Raw genomic sequence first — 18,180 nt, forward strand, 5'->3', positions numbered from 1 at the left:
TATCATATAATTTACTATAATTTTGTTTTATAAAATATGAGGAAAAATGGAAAAAAACACACTTTTTCTAACTTTGACCCCCAAAATCTGTTATATATCTACAACCACCAAAATACACCCATGCTAAATAGTTTCTAAATTTTGTTCTGAGTTTAGAAATACCCAATGTTTACATGTTCTTTGCCTTTTTGTAAGTTATAGGGCCATAAATACAAGTAGCACTTTGCTATTTCCAAACCATTTTTTTTTTCTTCAAAATTAGCACTAGTTACATTAGAACACTAATATCTTTCAGGAATCCCTGAATATCCATTGACATGTATATATTTTTGTTTAGTAGACAACCCAAAGTATTGATCTAGGCCCATTTTGGTATATTTCATGCCACCATTTCACCGCCAAATGCGATCAAATACAAAAAATCGTTCACTTTTTCACAATTGTTTTCACAAACTTTCGGTTTCTCACTGAAATTATTTACAAACAGCTTGTGCAATTATGGCATAATTGGTTGTAAATTCTTCTCTGGGATCCCCTTTGTTCAGAAATAGCAGACATTTATGGCTTTGGCGTTGCTTTTTGGTAATTAGAAGGCCGCTAAATGCCACTGTGCACCACACGTGTATTATGCCCAGCAGTGAAGGGGTTAATTAGGGAGCATGTAGGGAGCTTTTTGGGGTAATTTTAGCTTTAGTGTAGTGTAGTAGACATCCCCAAGTATTGATCTAGGCCCATTTTGGTATATTTCATGCCACAATTTCACCGCCAAATGTGATCAAATAAAAAAAAAAAAAGTTAAATTTTTCACAATTTTAGGTTTCTCACTGAAATCATTTACAAACAGCTTGTGCTATTATGGCACAAATGGTTGTAAATGCTTCCCTGGGATCCCCTTTGTTCATAAATAGCAGACATATATGACTTTGGCATTGCTTTTTGGTAATTAGAAGGCCGCTAAATGCTGCTGCGCACCACACGTGTATTATGCCCAGCAGTGCAGGGGTTAACTAGGGAGCTTGTAGGGTTAATTTTAACTTTAGTGTAGTGTAGTAGACAACCCAAAGTATTGATCTAGGCCCATTTTGGTATATTTCATGCTACCATTTCATCGCCAAATGCGATCACAAACTTTTTCACAAACTTTAGGTTTCTCACTGAAATTATTTACAAACAGCTTGTGCAGTTATGGCACAAATGAGTGTAAATGCTTCTCTGGGATCTCTTTTGTTCATAAATAGCAGACATATATGGCTTTGGCGTTGCTTTTGGTAATTAGAAGGCCGCTAAATGCTGCTGCGCATCACACGTGTATTATGGCTAGCAGTGAAGGGGTTAATTAGGTAGCTTGTCGGGAGCTTGCAGGGTTAATTTTAGCTTTAGTGTAGAGATCAGCCTCCCACCTGAAACATCAGACCACCTGAGCCCTCCCAAACAGCTATCTTCCCTCCCCCACCCCACAGTTGTCCCCACCATCTTAAAGGGACACTGAACCCAAAATTTTATTGCTCTTACAGTGAAAAAACGTTTCCGTTGCAGGAGATTAAATCTCCTTTCCTCCAACCTTAAATTATGACCTCTTGTCAGAAACAATTTTCTTGGAATAAAAAGAGCTTCTGCCATCTCTGTATATGGGCCTTGAATATATTTATATAAAGTAATCATGTCACCTCTCAAGCGCCTTTTTTCTAAAGAGAACAGACCCAGTTTGGCTAGCCTCTCCTCATAGGTTAATTTCTCCAATCCCCTTATTAGCTTTGTGGCCCTTCTCTGAACTTTTTCTAGTTCTGCAATATCTTTTTTAGCAATCGGTCCCCAGAACTGCACTCCAAACTCAAGGTGAGGTCTTACCAGGGCTTTATATAATGACAGAATTATGCTTTCCTCCCTTGAATCAATGCCTCTTTTAATACATGCTAGTATCTTATTAGCCTTTGAAGCCGCTGCCCTGCATTGTGCACTCATCTTTAGCTTGTTATCTATTACTACTCCCAAATCCCTTTCCTCCTGTGTTTGGCTAAGTCTTGTCCCATTTAAAAAATATGTAGAGTGCTTATTTTTACTTCCAAAATGTAGAACCTTACATTTTTCCGTATTAAATCTCATTTTCCATTCACTTGCCCATAGTTCTAATTTTAGCAAATCCCTTTGTAAAGAGAGTTCGTCCTGCTCTGACCTAATGACCTTACTTAACTTAGTATCATCTGCAAAAATAGAGATGTCGCTATTTAATCCTTGCTCCAAGTCATTTATAAAAATATTAAAAAGAACAGGGCCCAGTACTGATCCCTGGGGGACGCCACTGATTACCTTTGTCCAATCTGAGTATGATCCATTTACTACTACTCGTTGCTCCCTATCTTTTATCCAGTTATTTATCCATGAGCTAACATTTTCAGCTATTCCCAGTCCCTTAATTTTGTGCATTAATCTCTCATGTGGCACTGTATCAAATGCCTTTGCAAAATCTAAGTATATCACATCAACTGATTCCCCTTTATCTATATTTTTACTTACTTCCTCGTAGAATCTAATTAGATTAGTTTGACATGATCTATTTCTCCTAAAGCCATGCTGATTAGAACTCATAATCTTGTTTACACAAATATGCTCATCAATATAATCCCTTATAATCCCTTCAAATATCTTCCCCACTATTGATGTCAGACTAACTGGTCTATAGCTTCCTGGATCATCCCTGCTTCCCTTTTTGAAGAGTGGCACCACATCAGCTTTACGCCAATCCTGGGGTACCATGCCTGAGGATAATGAGTCTTGAAAAATTAAGAGTAAAGGTTTGTCTATAACAGTGCTAAGTTCACTTAACACCCTTGGGTGTATTCCATCTGGGCCTGGAGTTTTATTTACCTTAATATTTTTTAGTTTTTTCCTGATATAGAAACTCTGCCAGTACTAAAATAAAAGGTATATTTGTGATTTTTTTGTGTGCGTTTTTTTAGCATATTTACATATGCTGCTGTGTAGGATCCCCCTTAGCCCCCAACCTCACTGATCCCACCAAACAGCTCTCTAACCCTCCCCCTCTGCCTTAATGGGCGCCATCTTGGGTACTGGCAGCTGTCTGCCAGTACCCAGTTTAGAAAAAAATTTGTTTAAAAAAAAAAATCCCTTTTCTGTAGTGTAGCTCCCCCCACCCCTCTAAGATCCCTTAGATTATTTTATATTTTTTAAATTCCCCCCTTTTCTCCCACTTATTTACATTAATAGTTTCTGTAGTGTAGCGGTTCCCACCCGCTCCCGCCCCGTGCACGCGCCCGCCCGCCGCCCCCGTGCACGCACATGCCCATGCGTGCCCCCGTCGGCCCCGCCCCTCCACATTACACGGCCCATCAATGGCCGCCCACCCGCCTCCCAAATCGGCTCCCACCAACCAACGATACCGGCCATCGATGTCCGTTGCAGAGAGGGCCACAGAGTGGCTCTCTCTGCATCGTATGGCCATGCAGAGTTATTGCAGGATGCCTCCATATCGAGGCATCACTGTAATAACCGGAAAGCAGCTGGAAGCGAGCAGGATCGCTTCCAGCTGCTTTCTAGACCAAGGACGTGCAGGGTACGTCCTTGGTCGTTAACTGACATTTTTTAGAGGACGTACCCTGCACTTCCTCGGTCGTTAAGGGGTTAAAGGGACAATCTAGCCCAAAATAAACTTTCATGATTCAGATAGAGAATGTAATTTTAAACAATTTTCTAATTTACTTATCACCAATTTTGTTTTGTTCTCTTGGTATTCTTAGTTGAAAGCTAAACCTAGGAGGTTCATATGCTAATTTCTAACCCTTGAAGGCCGCCTCTTCTCTCAGGGAATTTTGACAGTTTTTTACCACTAGAGGGTGTTAGTTTATGTGTGTCATATAGATAACACTGTGCTCACTCACATGGAGTTCAGGTGAGCCAGCTCTGATTGGCTAAAATGGATGTCTGTCAAAAGAACTGAAATAAGGGGGCAGTTTAAAAAGGATTAGATTCAAGGTAATGACATAGGTAAAAATTGTATTTATAGAACTGTGTTGGTTGTGCAAAACTAAGGAATGGGTAATAAAGGGATTATCTATCTTTTTAAATAATACAAATTCTTGTGTAGACTGTCCCTTTAAAAGTGTGAGTTGAGCAATATTTTTTTATGTATATTTAAAAGAAATAATTGTGGTTATTAAAATTTAAACTGTGTGTGTGTATATATGTACAAACCCCCCAAATCCGGAATTCCAAAGTCCAAACTTATTCTGAAATCCAAACTTTTTAATTAATAATAAAAAATAAAAAAAGGAAAATTTAACAAAAATTACTATTTCTTTCAGGTAATTGGCAAGAGTCCATGAGCTAGTGACGTATGGGATATACAATCCTACCAGGAGGGGCAACGTTTCCCAAACCTCAAAATGCCTATAAATACATCCCTCACCACACCCACAATTCAGTTTTACAAACTTTGCCTCCTATGGAGGTGGTGAAGTAAGTTTGTGCTTGATTTTTATGATTTCTTCTATGATAAGCGCTTCTAAGCATTCTGAAGCCCAATTCCTCTCAGAGTACAGTGTTTGTCAGAGGGATGTGAAGAGATTATCGCCTATTGATTTTATGGTTTCCCTCACGGGAAATCTTTTCAAGGGTTCTCTGTTATCGGTCGTAGGGATTCATCTCCTACCTCCCTTTTCAGATCGACGATATACTCTTATATACCTCTGCTGATAGTTTTCAGTACTGGTTTGGCTATCTGCTATATGTGGATGGGTGTCTTTCGGTAAGTATGTTTTCATTATTTAAGACACTCTCAGCTATGGTTTGGCGCTTTATGTATTAATATAAAGTTTTAAATATATGTATTTTACTCATATTTGACATGAGTCAGGTCTATGTGTATTTCCATTTGCAGTCTAAACAGTTTCAGTATAGGAATCATGTTTGGGAAGTTTATATAAACTTTTTTCTTACCTGGGGTTCAGTCTTTTTCAATTTGACTTTCATTTTTTCGTGGGTAAATCTAGGCTTGCGAGGGTGCAACATGCTGTTTTTTATTGCTTCATTTTTGGCGCAAATTTTGTAATTTCCTGCGTCTCTGTTGACGCTAGTTGTTTTGGCGCGAAATCGCGTTTGTTATGACGTGAGTTGTGTCATTTTCTGGTGTTAATTTTGCACCAACATTTTTTAACTTCTTTTTGCATAATGCGTCATTCTTAGTGCCAAATTTAGTTATTTTACCCCTCTCTCGCTGTTTTCATGAACTTTGAAAGCTATTATGTCTGCTTTTGTTTTTCTTTACTGAAACTGTTACATTGTGGAAATTGAATGTTTTGCCTAATTTTATTTTTATTTTTCTGTTACATTTTGCGAGATGGCTTATTCTGTTCCTGACTCTGATGTTACTGTAGAAACTATGATGCCCTGGAACACAATTCTACAAAGCTAAGTGTGTTCTTTTCATTTTTTAAGCTGTTGTTATTTCTTCAGCTCATTTATGTGGCATTTATTTATCTTGTTTTATGCTAGCAATGTTTCTACATGTACAATAACATTTACTGTTTTTACATATTCAGTTCATGTACTTGATGTAATCTGCAAACATCACATGTTGTTGCTTATATCATAAAAGGTTATGACTGCTTTTATGCCTTTAAGTAAACTTACCAGGTCTTTTCAAAATTGATAAAATGTAATTAATTTTGTTCTGACCGACAGTTTGTTAAAATTCTCCTTATTTTTCATTTGAACATTTTTTGTTCTTTGTTAAGGAAATGTTTCTATTTATAACTTTTAGGAGTCTAGTCCTCCTACTAACTATGATAGTAATCCTTTTCAAATCTGGATTTTAACATTTTTGCTTTTGAGGTTTTTTCCTATTCAATATACTATCCGTATTATATTCTAGAGAATGGATATTCTGATTCCCTCTTGGGACTGTACTACTATTTCTATGGAAAATTGTACTTTTTTCAGGATTCTTTAGAATTTGAATGTAACCTTAGTAGAGCATATTCATGTAATGTTTATATTTTTAGCTCAGCTTTATCTATGGTTGACATTAATGTTCTCTCAATCTTTGTTGAACAGTTAGCATAAGCAGTTTCAGTTTCTTAAGTATATAACTCTGTTTATTTACTTTAGATGTATTTATTTAATTACGTTGACTATATTTATTATTATGATTTCAAATATATTTTATTATCTCTATCTTGTTAGGATAATAATTTGTTTGATTTCTATTATCTCCACTATTTCTGGAGGTTTAGAGTTTTTTCTGCCCTACATTTAGTCGGGTGATATAGATCAGTTGGTAAATGTCATGACTACAAATGCTTGTTCTAGATCTAAGGATCATAGATAAATTTCCAGCAGGGTTAATACAGCCATTTTGCCTTTGAGGTCAATTTATTGTGTACCATTTATTTGGGTAATAATAACTACTGTTTTTATCAGCTGCTTATTTGGTTAACTCCGAGTGTAAGCACTGAAGAAGCATTTTTTTGTATCCTTCTGGGAGAAAAATGCTATATAATTACTAGTTATTAGACTGCATGAAGGTGCGATTCTCAAACCAGTCCTTCTGATGGGGGGCAGATTAAATTGTTTTTGGATGAACTCAGTCCAAATTCTATATTATTCTTAGGGTTTGAATAGATTTTTAGAATGAGACCTTCTATGGGAAGAATTTTTCTTTCTTAGTACACTCTGTGAATTTTTTTCAGGAGTGATTATGCCAGTTCTTTTTGCAGGAACAGGATTTGGGTTTCTATTAAATTCTATTCTTTTTCCCTAAGAAGAAAGGTTTATTCAGTCCATTCTTGGATCTGAAGACTTTTATATTGTTTTGTCAGAGTCTCAACTTTTAAGTTGACGATTATAAGGACTATTATGCCTTTTTGTTAAGGCCATTTCATGTCCACTCCATTTTTCAGGATGTTTATTCTCATATTTTATTTCATTCAGACCACTTGTGGATTCTGAAATTTTCTTTTTAAGCTTTAACAATTTGTCACTTTTTCATTCGGTTTAGTAACAGCATTATGAATCTTTTCAAAGGTTCTTGGTACCCTTCTTCTGTCTTCAGACAGTAGGGTATTGTGGTGCTTCCCTATTTGGATGGTATCTTGGTATTAGCTTAAACTTTTCTTAGATTAAAGCCGGACAGATAGCTCAGCATGCTAATGCACTGTGGTTGAGCTCTGTAGCAACCTGAGGGTCGCAGGTTCAATTTCCAGCAAGGTCCATTCAGCCTTTCATCCTTCCTTACGGGTGATTAGACGCACTTTACAAGTAACCAATACATACATATGAAAGAGCAGTATTCAAATATATGGACTTTTCTTTTTGTGGAATCCCTTATGAATCAACTAAGTTTTGTTTCTTCAAGAAATGGTTAGAGGGTTCAGTTTACCTAAGAGTTTCGTGATTCCTCAGTCAATGGTCACTTCTTTTTGGTTTCCTAGATGGATTCTGTGTTCATGTCTTTGTCTTTATCGGACAAAAGTCAATTGTAAGTGGCGTTAGCCTGTCTATCTTGCAGTCTAGAACATTTTTTTCAGTGACTATGTGCATAGAAGTTTTTTAGGTCTCATAACTGCAGCATCGAGCGTGGTTCCATTTGCTCGTTTTTGATCTGAGATCTCTTTTTTCATTGCGTACTGAATCAATGATACAGGGATTGTTTTTAGAAATCACAGTTGATAATTTTAAATCATAACACTCTTCTCTCTCTGTTTTGGTGATTAGTCTATCATTATTTTATTCAGGGGGCCTCCTTTTGTTTGTCCTTCCTGGACTGTATTCTTAATGGATGCAAGTTTTACAGGTTGGGGAGTGTTTCTTATAGCATCAGCATGGCTTCACAGGTTTGGTATGTGGATCTTGTTCAGATGTTGAAGTTGCCATCCTTGGCCGCTTTCTCTTTGGCTAGCCCTCTTGTTCTGGGGGCTATTTTTCATCGGGATCTCAAATGACTAATTTGGGAGTATGGAAATTGATTAGTGTTTAGTCATAAAGGCTTCTCTGATTTAGTTGTTATCACTATGTTGCAGGCTTATAAGTCTGTTTCAAGGAACATGTATTATCAGGTTTGGAAATACCTATATTTTATAGTGTTCTTTTCATAAATTCTTTTGGCATTCTTTTAGAATTCCTAGGATTTTATAGTTTTTCAGGATGGTTTGGATAAGTTTGTCTGCACATTTTTTTTGAAGGGACAAATCTCTGTTCTTTCTGTTTTATTTTCTAGAAAGCTTGTTTTACTTCCTGATATTCACTGTTATGTTCAGGCTTTGGTAGGTATCAAGCCTGTTCATTTATTAATTTCTCCTTTTTGGAGTCTTATTTGGTTTGAAGATTATCTACTTTCTTGGAAAGTGTTGTTTCTTTTTACTATCTCTTCTGCTACAAGAGTTTCTGATTTAACAGCTCTCTCTTGTGTGTCTCCTTATCTGATTTTTTCATCTAAATAGGTTGTTTTGTGGACTTCTTTTATTCCTAAGGTTGTGAATTTGAACAACATTAGTAGAGAAATTGTTGTTCCTTCTTTGTGTCCTAATCCTAAAGAATTCTTTGAGAGTTCTTTACATCCTTTGGATGTGGTAAGAGCTTTTTAATTCTATATCGAGGTTACTAGGTTTTCAGAAGACTTCTAGTCTATCTGCTGTTTTTCTGGTTCCAGAAAAGGTTAGGAAGCCTCTGCCATTTCTTTGGCATCCTGATTAAAGCTTTTGTTTTTTAAGGCTTATTTCTAAGCAGGGCAGGCTCCACCTCAGAGTTTTTCAGCTCATTCTACTAAGTTCAGTCGCCATTTCTTGAGCTTTTTTAGAATGAAGCTTAGGTTGATCAAATTTGCAAATTGGTCTTCTTTGCATACTTTTATTGTTTTTACCATTTTGATGTATTTGCTTCTTCTGAAGCTGTCTTTGGTAGAAAAAGTTCTTCAGGCAGCTGTTGATTAAGTGTTTTCAAGGAAAACTTATTTATTGTGTGGATTTAATTTCTCAGTGGAAATAGCTGTTGTTATTTTATCCCTCCCTGTCTAGTGACTCTTCTGTGGTCTTCCACATCTTGGATATTTCTATCCCATACATCACTAGCTCATGGACTCTTGCCAATTACATGAAAGAAAACCTAATTTATGTAAGAACTTACCTGATAAATTCATTTCTTTCATATTGGCAAGAGTCCATGAGGCCCACCCTTTTTATGGTGGTTATGTTTTTTGTATAAAATCACAATTATTTTTCCAGTTCCTCTTTTTGTATGCTTTTCTACTCCTTATTTTATCACCCCACTACTTGGCTATTCGTTAAACTGAACTGTGGGTGTGGTGAGGGGTGTATTTATAGGCATTTTGAGGTTTGGGAAACTTTGCCCCTCCTGGTAGGATTGTATATCCCATACGTCACTAGCTCAAAAATAATGTTTTTTCTGTAAGTCACAATCGTCTCTGATTGTGTCTTAGGCTGCTTTTTTTGTGCACTAAAATGCAAATAATAGTCTATATAACAACAAATATTGCCTTTCTAATTAAAGTACTGTACTATCTTTCTGATGGTGCTATGTATACAAAAGTATTAAAATGATATAAAAATACCTGTAGGTTGCATGTAAAAGCTGTATAATGACATGCAAATATTGCCTAAATGACATGATATTGTTGTTTACAGTCCCATTTTAAAGATAAAAATATTCCAAAATCCAAACAATTCCGAGAGCCAAACCCCAAGTAGTTTGGATAAAGGGTTTTCTACCGGTATATGTATATATTTATATACACACACACACACAAATCACACACACACAAATAAGAAAACACATCCCTTCTAACTGATGAGCTTTTGCAAATGGCATTTATGGCTCAAGACCTTAAAGGGACAGTAAACACCCAATTGTCATATAACTACATGCAATAGACACCACTATAAAGAATAATATGCACAGATACTGATTTAAAAATATAGTATAAAACCTTTTAAAAAGGTGAGGCTGGGACACCCACTGAAATGTACTGAGTAAGCAAGAAAGGCAGCCCCCCCCCCTCTGCTGCATATGAAAGGAACCTTTACACAAACAGGAGCAAGCTGGAGTCTTTTAGGCTTGGTTAAGAGTCTAAAAATAAGCACAATGGTATTTAAAAATAAGAAAAACTATACATTTTTAAAAAAATACCCCCAGATGGGATATATAAATGAATCATATACAAAACATTTATTTAAAGAGAAATCTAGTGTACAATGTCCCTTTAATATGTCTTTACTACATTTTTAAAAATCCATATAGATAGCATTTCTGTAATATTGATAGTATGCAGATTATAGATTTATACTTTTCTTAGGACACAGAACAGGCACATTTTTGTATAGGGAGGAAGCGTCGCTAATGGTCGAATTGACCAGGTGCCTCATTATACTCACCTATATGCTGAAGATAAGACCTCACAATAAAATGAGATAAAAAACAAAAGATAAATTAAAAGACAGGAAATCAGTTACTATTAATGAATTTAATTTACCATATATACTACTCAAATTGACACATACTTTATTACCTACGAGTGTAGAACTGTTTTTTTTCAATAACTCATTTCTGTTGTCTGCTCAGTGGTTCCACACAAATTCCCTTGTTGATCTGGATTTGGTTCATATTTTGCCGGCTTGATCTATACAGAAATATTTTCTTTATTTCTATATGGAGAGTTTTGGTTTTTTTGCACGACATTAACAATTTTTACTACATTATGGGCTTTGAATTATGCTGTTTTTGAAACTCAAAGCAACTATTGTTGCCGGCTAATTGACATGTTTCTTGCAGTATTCAAATAAATTATGCAACCTAATCTTGTGGTCACATAGAATTTTCAACATGTGTGGAATATGTACGCTCACTGTACTAAAAATAATTCTTATTTTTCTTGTATTTTTCTGTTCATATATTTACGTGGGCTTACAGGGGAGTTTTTTTTCTTGTTTGACAGTGGTCATATAACAGTGTATGTAAATGAAAATATAAAGGTTACTGAAATTGTAGGAACAAATGATGAGGTGGAAAGTATTTGGGTGACTTTGGAAATTGGAGATAAAAATGTTTTTAGAATAGGGGTTGTATATAGGCCTCCATTGCAGGATGAAAAACTGGACAATCTGTTATTAGATGAAATAACCAAAATGACCATGAAGGGTAAGGTTATAGTACTGGGGGACTTTAATTTGCCAGATATAGACTGGAAGATTCCTTCTGCTAGATTGGCTAGAAGCAGGTATATTCTTGAATCTCTGCTAGGGGAATCACTTGATCAATTAGTCAAGGAACCAACTCGTAAGGAAGCTATATTAGATCTAATACTTACAAACAGTGATACAGTTTCAGATGTGTCTGTAGGTGAGAACTTAGGATCCAGTGATCATCAATCTGTTTGGTTTAGTATTCATGTTCAGGAACTGTCCACCCAGACTAAAACAAAAGTTTTAGACTTTAGGACGGCAGATTTTTCATTAATGGGAGAATACCTAAAAAACTATTTAAAGGGGAAAACTCTTATTACAGGGGTTCAAGAACAGTGGGAATTTGTGAAAGGTGCCATTTTAGATGCAACCGCACACTGTATTAGACATGTCTGTAAAAGTAAAAGAAAGCGGAAACCAATTTGGTTTTCCAAAGAAGTAGCACATGCTGTAAAGACAAAAAAGATAGCTTATAAAAATTACAGACACACACAAGCAGATGATGATATGAAAATATGGAGACTCCAACAAAAAAAGACTAAGCAGTTAATTAGGAAGGTTAAAGCTCATGCAGAAGAGAAGATAGCACAGTCAGTAAAACATGGGGACAAAACATTCTTTAGATATATCAGTGAAAGAAGAAAAAATAAGGTAGGAATAGTAAAATTGAAATCAGTTGATGGTAGAATAATAGAAGGAGATAAGCAGATTGCAGACTGTCTCAATGATTACTTCTGTTCTGTTTTCACAAAAGATTGTGAAGATACAATGTCTACATTAAGGGATGCTACGCAAAATAGAAACAAGCTTAACAGTAATCTTTTTACAGAGGATGAGGTTTTGTTAGCATTATCAAAAATAAATGTTACAAAGGCAGTGGGTCCTGATAATATTCATCCAAGGGTTTTAAAAGAACTTCGATCAGTGCTAACTGTCCCATTAACTGATCTGTTTAATCAGTCACTATTAACAGGAGCTGTCCCAGATGATTGGAGAATAGCAAATGTAATACCTCTTCATAAAAAGGGCAGTAGAGAAGAATCTGGCAACTACAGGCCAGTTAGTTTAACTTCAGTAGTAAGTAATGGAAAGCCTCTTAAAAGAAAGAATTATGACTTACATAAAGACAAACAATTTAGAGGACCAAAATCAGCATGGTTTTACTTCAGGGAGATCATGTCAGACTAATCTAATTGACTTCTTTGATTATGTAACAAAAGTATTAGACAAGGGAGGAGCAGTTGATGTAGCATATCTAGATTTCAGCAAAGCATTTGACACCGTCCCACACAATAAACTTATTCACAAACTATATCTCCTTGGTCTAGATTCAAAAATTGTGAACTGGGTGGAATGCTGGCTTAAGGACAGAAAACAAAGTGTCTTAGTAAATGGAGTTCATTCAGCAGAGGGGGCTGTTACTAGTGGTGTTCCTCAGGGGTCAGTTCTGGGGCCTGTTTTGTTTAACATATTTATCTGCGATATCAGCAAAGGGCTACAGGGGAAAGTATGTCTCTTTGCAGATGATAAAAAAATTTGCAACAGAGTGGATGTTCCAGGGGGGGGTAGACAAAATGAGAAGTGATATACAACAATTGGAGGATTGGACAAACGACTGGGATCTAAAGTTTAACACAGCAAAGTGTAAAATAATGCATTTAGGGAAGAAAAATCCAAATGTTAATTACAGACTCAATGACACTTTACTGACTGTTACAGACGAGGAACAGGACTTGGGAATTATTATTTCAGATGATTTAAAACTTAGTAAACAATGTAGTAATGCAGCGAGTAAGGCTAGCAGAATGCTTGGATGTATTGGTAGAGGTATTTGCAGCAGAAATAGTAAGGTTCTTATGCCACTTTATAGATCATTAGTTCGGCCTCATCTTGAGTATTGTGTGCAGTTCTGGAGGCCATATCTTCAGAAGGATATTAACAAACTTGAATCTGTGCAAAGGAGGGCTACCAAAATGGTACATGGTCTAAAAAATAAAACTTACCAGGATAGGCTCAATGACCTAAATATGTATAGCTTAGAGGAGAGAAGGGAAAGAGGTGATATGATAGCAACTTTCAAGTACATTAAAGGGTTTAGTAAAACTGAGGCTGTGGGTATTTTACATAAAATGGAAAATTCAAGAACAAGGGGTCATGAGCTCAAGCTAAAGGGTAGTAGATTCAGGAGTAATTTGAGGAAGCACTTCTTTACAGAAAGAGTGATTGATTTATGGAATAAACTTCCTCAAGAGGTAGTAGCAACAAACACTGTGGGGGACTTTAAAAATGCATGGGACAAGCATAGGGTTATCCTACGAACTAGATAAGTTTATACTGTTAGGTAAGGTCGGGCAGACTTGCTGGGCCTATGGCTCTTATCTGCCGTCAATATCTATGTTTCTATAAAACAACATAAAAATATTCCACCAATTTACATTTTTATGTTGATTCTAACAATTTTGTGATCATTGTGCAACTTTTTTATTCATGTCAGCAACAATTTTGATGATGCAATCTGTGAATTCTGCTACTAAAGAGACAGAAATTTGATATTTAACACTAATGGCTTTAAAGGGACATAAAACATTAAAAAATGCTAGATAGAATGATGCATTCAAAGAAAAGATTAGTCTGAGAATAACATGTAGATGTATTTTTAAAGTTTAATTTGTTGTTTAAGTAGTGATGAAAAAATTGTAACGTTTTAATGTCTATGAAACAATGGGAGCTGACATGTTGTAACTTAGGTTGCTTTCTCTGCTGTGGCCAATTAGGGACAGTTATGAATAGGTTACTAGAGTGTGCAGCCAATGGCTATGTGGAATATTACAGTGTTCTGGACATCCATTTCTAACAGGAACCTAAATGCTCACAATTTCAAAATGGAATTACATGAAATGGGACAAAATAAATAATTAAAGTATGTTATGTGATTTATCTTTTTATATTACCACCTCAAAGTCTTCAATGTCCCTTTAAATGCTAGTTAAAAAATGTCACAGATGTCTTCACTATCTTACATTTTCATATGATGCATAGCCTTAGACTGAATGAGTAATTCAGTATTAATGACATATTTTGAACTGTGTGCACCCAATTTAAATCTCAGTATCAGTTAAACTTTTATGGCATTATATCCTTGTCAGAGCAGACCATTGTTCAGCTACTGAGACATATTTTAAATTCTATACACAATGTACACTTAGTATGCTACATTGACATTTTAAAGAAGTTAGGATTTTTTGTACTCCTCTTAATAGGACTTCTTTTAATCAGTGGACGGAGGACTGGAATAAAATGTACAATGTACCTGTATTCTGTCTGCTACAACACTGAAGTAGTTAATAAAAAGACAAACAAACATAAAAGCTTGCCTGAATATCTTTTTTTAAATGTCATACGATTTTCATTTACTTGTATTTTTAAAGGAAACACCCTCAAAATGTCATTCATATTAAAAAACACATTTGAAAGAAGCACAAATTAATACACATTGAAAGAAGCTGAAATTAATACAGCAGTGCCGTTGTGTACTTCCTACTAATAGTGTACCTTATAGTTTACAATAAGCAGGAAGTACCTATCAGCTAACGAGCATTAGCAGAAAGTACTGATAAGCTAATGAGCATTAGCAAGAAGTACTGATCAGCTAATGAGCATTATCAAGAAGTTCTGATCTGCTAATGAGCATTAGCAGGAAGTACTGATTAGCTAATGAGCATTAGCAGGAAGTACTGATCAGCTAATGAACATTAGCAGGAAGTACTGATAAGCTAATGAGCATTATCAAGAAGTTCTGATCTGCTAATGAGCATTAGCACAAAGTACTGATCAGCTAATGCGCATTAGCAGGAAGTACTGATTAGCTAATGAGCATTAGCAGGAAGTACTGATCAGCTAATGAGCATTAGGATGAAGTGCTGATTAGTTAATGAGCATTAGCAAGAAGTACTGATCAGCTAATGAACATTAGCAGGAAGTGCTGATTAGCTAATGAGCATTAGCAAGAAGTACTGATCAGCTAATGAACATTAGCAGGAAGTGCTGATTAGCTAATGAGCATTAGCAGGAAGTACTGATCAGCTAATGAAGATTAGCAGGAAGTACTGATCAGCTAATGAACATTAGCAGGAAGTACTGATCAGCTAATGAACATTAGCAGGAAGTACTGATCAGCTAATGAACATTAGCAGGAAGTGCTGATTAGCTAATGAACATTAGCAAGAAGTACTGATCAGCTAATGAACATTAGCAGGAAGTGCTGATTAGCTAATGAGCATTAGCAGGAAGTGCTGATTAGCTAATGAGCATTAGCAGGAAGTACTGATCAGCTAATGAACATTAGCAGGAAGTACTGATCAGCTAATGAACATTAGCAGGAAGTACTGATCAGCTAATGAGCATTAGTAGGAAGTACTGATCAGCTTATGGGCGTTAGTAAAAAAGTATGGATCAGCTAATGAACATTAGCAAGAAGTACACAAAAGATTTTGCTATAAGAGATGTGCACAGGAAAAGTTTTCGTTTCGTCTGAAATTTTCTTTTTGTTACGTTTCATATTTTAGTTTTAGTTCATGTTCGTTCATTATTGTTGTATTCACTTCAAATTAATTTTTTCCAAAATTTTTGTTTCCATTTAAAACATTTGTTTGTAGCTACCGTTCAGATTCTTGCCATTTTTCTTTATCTGAAGCTGTAATCAGCTATATTAGCTTTAATTTGGTCATTCTATTTAATCCTTAAACATATTCTTTTATTTAAACATTACATTTTTGGCCACAGCATTTTTGGTACAACTAAAAAGTTTAGTTAAAGGTACAGACGACCTCCAGCAGTAGCAGGACAGAGGACATGCCTCAACGTCGCATGCTTCTTCTTTTCCACTCGAACCTATGATGAGAAAAAAAATATGGATTATTAGTTGTGCACATGCATTTGAGGACTCCATGATTTTACTTCATTCCTTTGCTGCCTTCCTTTTGTTGACATCGCACTGGTGGCAACCCAATGCCAGTCTCACTCCCACCTTTACCAAAATATAGAAGGACGTTGCTTTTACCTTACATGAGTAGGAATTAGATTATGACCAGCCAGAGGTGTCTCGTAGTTCTTCTGGAGCTGTGCCAAGTCAAGAACACCATGGTGACGAGTTCCAGTTCCTTCCTCTCCAAGGGCTAGGTCTAGTCCTCCTGCTACCACCACTACCAGGCAGCTAACATCATAGAGTGGTGTTGTGAAATCACTGAACACTTCCACCGCAGTGTAAAGGGTAGTCAATTACTTTCTATTTAGGCTACAAATGATTAAAACAAAGAACATATACAACACAGTACACCATCACATACACATACAGTACTGTTGAAAAGTCTAAGACCACCATTAGATTTTATTTTTAGCAACGGTATAATGACCATATATAATAATTTCTCAATCTCTTTATTAGAATACAACCAGAAAATATGAGATGTTTTTATGTAGTATTAAAAAACAGAAAACACAGCTTCTATAGGCTAAAGTGGCACTCCATTTACACTTGAGCAATAGCAGAAACCTGGCTCTTGTAAACCTTAATGGAATGGAACCCTAATTAATTTAATTGCTAACACCTGTATTTGTCCTACTATTTAATGTCAAAATGACTGCTGTGAAAAAGGTCTATTACACCAGGTTTGTGCAAGACATGCTTGAGCATTACAAACACATGTGGTATGAGTTTAATTCATTGGAAGCTTGCTAATAAGACGAACTTTGAATCACATCATTCCATTCAAAATGCCAAAGATCACAGAATTTGACAGACATAAAATCATACTTTTGCATCAGTAAGGCCACTCTCTAAAGGAAATCAGCAAACAAACTAGATACTCAAGATATGGTATTCAAGCTGTTATAAAGAAATTTGAAGAATCAGCAGAGGTCAAGGACAAAACAGGACTGGAAGGCCAAGAACTTTCAAAATCTGATAAGAAGTTTCTCAGAGTTTCTTCTTTGAGAGACCGGAAGAAGTCCAGCAAGGACCTAGCTTAGCATCTGGCAGCTTAATCAGGATGCCAAGTTAACCCTTCTACAGTCCAAAAAAGCTTTATCAGCAATAGTCTTTGCGAAAGAGTAGCAGCCAAAAAAACACTTTTGGAAGAGGAACAAGGTGAAAAGGATAAGATATGCTAAATCTAACAAAGGATTGAAATGAAGATTAGTGGAAAAGAGTTTTATGGAGAGACAAATCCAAGTTTGAAATGTCAAATCATTGATAATGTGAGAAGAAGGGTTGGAGAGAGATGTAAGAATGAGTGTTTGTGGCCGTCAGTGAAACATGGTGAAGGGTCTATCCTGGTTTGGGGCTACATTTCTGCTAGTGGTGTTGGTGATATTGTCTGAATTGATGGGATCATGAATGCTGAAAATTACAGACAGGTTTTAATTCATCATGCCATTCCTTCTGGAAAGTGTCTGATTTAGAATAGTTTTATTTTTCAGCATGATAACGATCCCAAGCACCAAACCTGAATATTATAGAGACATTTTGAGATCACCTGACAGAGAAAGAAATAAAAGATAACATAAATCTAAAGAAGAACTCTGTGAAGTGCTGTAAGAAGCCTGGTATTATATACCAGAAGATTAATTAAAAAAACTTCAGGGCAGTTTTCCCTAAAAGTGGTCAAGATGTGTTTAGTGCCAAGGGAGGTCACACTAAATACTGACTTTTTCCTGAAGAAGCCATTTTCTTCTGAAAATTGTGTTTTTTTATATGGTGGTTTAAGACTTTTGCACGGTACTGTATATACACACTCATTTTCCATACCACACATACTTTGAATTTGTGTAATATGATGTTTCTCATGCACTGTCAATAACACATGTTATGGCGTCAGCTATTTTACTGTGTCCACACCATCCCATACCACACATACTTGTCATTAGTTTAATTAAATTAATAAGTTAATAAGTAAGTCCTAGTGTGATAAGGAGG

This window comes from Bombina bombina, chromosome 1 (genome assembly GCF_027579735.1).
Source record: "Bombina bombina isolate aBomBom1 chromosome 1, aBomBom1.pri, whole genome shotgun sequence".
Lineage (NCBI taxonomy): Eukaryota > Metazoa > Chordata > Amphibia > Anura > Bombinatoridae > Bombina > Bombina bombina.